This window comes from Pyrus communis, chromosome 7 (genome assembly GCF_041283825.1).
Source record: "Pyrus communis isolate YQ-2024b chromosome 7, ASM4128382v1, whole genome shotgun sequence".
Classification (NCBI taxonomy): Eukaryota; Viridiplantae; Streptophyta; class Magnoliopsida; order Rosales; family Rosaceae; genus Pyrus; species Pyrus communis.
Window position 1 is genome coordinate 11,638,944 of NC_142571.1, and position 4,298 is coordinate 11,643,241.

The following is a 4,298-nucleotide window of genomic DNA, read 5'->3' on the forward strand; positions in this document are numbered from 1 at the left end:
GTGCTTTTGGACCAATCACAACCTGAGAAACAAGAGAAGTAAGATTAGCAAGTTGTGATTGAATTTCAGAAATAGCACTCACCTCATTTACACTTTGTTGCCGTGGGGCTTCCCTTTGGCCCACTCCTTCATATTGTTGAGCGTTGAGCGCTCGGTTGGCTATGAGAACCTTGGCATCCCTTGGTGTTTTGTCCACCAATGCTCCTCCCGCTGATGCATCAAGCATTTGACGTTCGATAGGAAGGAGGCCCTCATAGAAATATTGAAGGAGAAGTTCCTCCTTCATTTGATGTTGAGGACATGAAGCTACAAGGCCCTTGAAGCGCTCATAATAAGCCGGGAATGTCTCACCATGATTCTGTTGAATACCACTAATTTTCTTCCGTAGGAGAATCACTCTCGAAGTAGGGAAGAATTTTTCCAAGAAAGCACGCTTCATACTCTCCCACGAAGTCACAGTTCCCGGGGCTAGTTCGTAGAGCCAATCTTTGGCCTTGTCCATAAGTGAAAATGGAAAGGCCTTCATCTTCAATATACTCCCATCCACATTGACGGGGGTCATGCTCGAACAAACCACCTCGAACTCCTTCAAGTGTTTGTTGGGGTCTTCCATAGACAAGCCATGGAACTTCGGAATATGGTGTAACAAACTGGATTTGAGTTCAAATTCATCGGTCTTGCCTTGGGCAGCCGTGGGGTATTGGATACAAAGAGGCAATGCATTATCCAGACCCGAGGCCGAAAGCTCCTTGATGGTTCTATTATCTGCTGCCATGGCTTGTTCTTCTTCAAAAATCTGATCCGTGGGCTTTTCTTCTACACCTACTTCGTCTTCTTCAAGCCCAGGTTGTGGTGGAGGTTGTGGTGGCTCTTGTTGACTCCTCGTTCTCCTCAAAGTGCGTTCAAAATCACCGTCAAAGTCGGAGATGTTCTCTATAATAGGCCGAGAGCTACGAGTCATACACAGTACCTAAAAAAAAAACAAGGAAACAAACAAACTAAGAATTTGAAATAAGAATGCACGAAAAACAAAATATAAAAATAAAGACAAAGGATTAGCAAAGTTGCTAATCCCCGGCAACGGCGCCAAAATTTGATGCGAGAATTACTTGACACTCAAATTAAACCCTCGTTTGACAATTGTAGTAGAATGGATAAGTGAGGGATCGTTCTAGACCGGGGATTAGGAGGGCTTGCTAAAACCTTCTAAATTGACTTAAAAACATAAAAACTAAATTAAAATACTCTTAACAAGACTACTATGACTCAGAATGGCTTTGAAAAACTCAAATTGTCTAAAACAATCAAATTGACTCAAATAGAAGCTAGAACTTGATTTAGACGAATTTGCAATTGTTTATGACTCCAAAAGCTTAAAGATACAAAAATAAAACAAATACGAATGATTAAGACTTAACAAAATAGGGGGGGAATTGTGGTTGGACGATATTAAATTAAAAAGACAGAATATAATTAAAGGCAAAATGTAAATATGAATGTGATAAAAATATGGATGATGGAATAGCCAAGGGGTTCTTCTCCACGCATGTTACACTTGCAAACAAAATTGATTCTCAGTTGGTCTTTCGATAAGTTGTGAAACTCAATGCTCCAAGTTAATTAGATCCGCTTAGATTAACTTTCAGATTTCCCTAAATTCGTTGGATTGAATGGAATACGCATTACAACCAAATTATTCTTAATCAAAGTCCCTAACTATGGAATACGCATGATAGAGACATTTAACCAAGATCATTAAGTTCAACGGAAATCATAAACATCGACGAGGCATTCGTTACTATGGAATACGCATGAAACTTATGCCAAGAATTCGTTTAACGCGATTGTTTATAAGCAACCTCTACTACTTGTGAATATAAGTTCATAACGATTAGGTGAAATTCACTTATATTCTAGCGTCATATTTATGCATGAAAATTAAGCTTGCAATCTCAATGAACATACATAAATAAGTTATCAATCAAACAGTTAAACGAATTGAATCCACAACTTATGAAATTCCAACCAAACGTAATCAATTCAAAATGCAAATATAAACATAGTTTCGAATCACCCCCTAGCTAAAGGGGGTTTAGTTCCTCATAACTTTGAAATCAAAGAAACACCTAAACATTCCAACAACTCAAACGTGAATTGTATGAACGTTTAGGCACTCTTCTCTTCCCTTCTCATACGTACAAAACAAAGAGAATTAAATTTAAACTTTGAAATCAAAGAAACACCTAAACATTCCAACAACTCAAACTTGAATTGTATGAACGTTTAAGCACTCTTTTCTTCCTCGTTGTTGTAGCACAAGGTCTAAGGTGAGCTTTGGGGATTATGTGAAGTGTTTTGGAGGGATGGGAAGTGGTTGGATAGTGGCTGCAATGAAGGAGAAAAACTGCACAGAAAATGGAAGTGTTTGTAACTGAAAATGTGTATGGAAGAGTGAATGAATTTTGAGGAGTGTTGGATGCTTATTTATAGGTGAAATGGGGGAACAAAAGAGGGAATATTGCAGCTAGGAGGGGATGAATGATTATGGGTGCATGTGTTTGGAATAATGAAGGGGGAATGTATGTAATAAAACAACTAGGAAAAGTTATGGAAAGTTGGAAATGGGAGTGGGAACTCACGGCATTGTTGGGTTGTTTATGGGAGAATAAATGTATGATAATGGCTAAATAATTAAAGGGAATGAATGGGAGTGACACTAGGTTGGTTATGCATGTGAATGCAAGGAGGAAAGCTGAAAATGCAAGGGAAGCTCACGGCATTGTTGTTTTGCTTCTTGAAATGCATGTGAATGCATTTGAGTGTAATATGAAAAGAATGACTAATTAATGTATGTAGGGTTGATATGCATGTGAATTAGGTTGGAAAGAGGTGGAAGTGGAATGTTATGCAATGATAATGTCTTGTAAAGATGCTAATAAATAATGCATGTAGGGTTAGCTAGGTTGGCTTTGTTTGGGTGCATGTATGTTAATGGTGGTTTTGCATGTGAATTGATGGATTGTTTTTGATGGAATGGATGGTTCTTTGCATGGCTATAAGGGATAGAATAAGAGAGAATGGGCTAGGCCCTTTGTTTTATGTCCAAAGTGAAAATAAGGCCTTCAAATTCGTCCAAACTTTGGCTCCATGGATAAGCTATCCAATCCATGCCCAAAAATGCTCCAAATGGCCTCAAAATGCACTTTCTTGCTCCCTAAGCCCTTAGAACCTGAAAACACACAAAAGAAGCATAAAGAACTAAAATAACTAAAGAAACATAACGTAAATGTACGAGAACAAGCCATTTAAGTCGCATGAATATGCTCCTATCAACACCTCAGCCGAATTGAGAGCGTGTTTTGAGGTTTGGAAATATTTGATCTAATCAATGTAAGTCCTTTAGGAACTTTCATATAGATTTATGTATCAAGATCCCCATAGAGATACGCAGTTACTATGTCCATCAGCTGCATACTCAGTTTTTCGGAAACTACCAAACTGATAAGGTAGCGAAAAGTAATCACATCCATAACGGGTGAATAAGTTTCGTCATAGTTAATCCGGGGGCGTTGTGAGAAGCCTTGCGCAATAAGACAAGCTTTGTAATGCACAACTTCGTTCTTCTCATTACGCTTCTGAACAAAAACCCATTTGTAGCTAACGAGCTTCACATGTGGATGAGTAGGAGCTACAGGTCCAAACACCTTACGTTTTGCAAGCGAATTGAGTTCGACTTAGATTGTTTTTTTCCAATTTGACCAATCGATTCTACGTCGACATTCATCAACAGAACGAGGTTCAATGTCATCGCTCAACATGATCTCAGTAGCTATTGCATATTCTAATGCATTGTCGACGATCATCTTATTTCTACACCACACATCATCTAAGCTAGCATAATATACCGAAATCTCATGATTCTCGGAATAAGGATTCGCCTCTTCAAGGACGCTTCCGTAATCTAAAATTTCCTCATGAGTTGGATAAAATGAGTGAGAAACAGTCGGATTCACAGGAGGCTCTTCAGAAGCTTGTGTCGTGGGTTTTCTCTTTCGAGGGGTGTGAATCCTTTAAACTAATAGGTCTACCATGCTTTTGTATATGGGCAGATGATTGGCGAGCCACTAATGTATGTGGATCACCAAGATTGGCATCATGTGCCTCTTGGAGGGAAGTCCATTGTACATTTGGTATATCCATCTTTGCAGGCGCATTCGTATCTGGAATATGTGATCTTGTCACTCGTGCTAGATCGGTGAAAGCATTTGGCATGCTCTGAGCTATGCTCTAAAGATCTA

The 4,298-nt window shown here is 39.0% G+C and overlaps 1 long non-coding RNA gene across 1 annotated transcript; it reads right to left on the minus strand.

The window, feature by feature from the left end:
• Positions 1-2,062: 2,062 nt before the first annotated feature.
• Positions 2,063-2,797, minus strand: LOC148695722 (uncharacterized). The gene is made up of 2 exons (XR_015963915.1): positions 2,244-2,797; positions 2,063-2,126 (listed from the first exon to the last, which is right to left on the minus strand). It is a non-coding gene; the product is annotated as an uncharacterized LOC148695722 (long non-coding RNA).
• Positions 2,798-4,298: the final 1,501 nt, after the last annotated feature.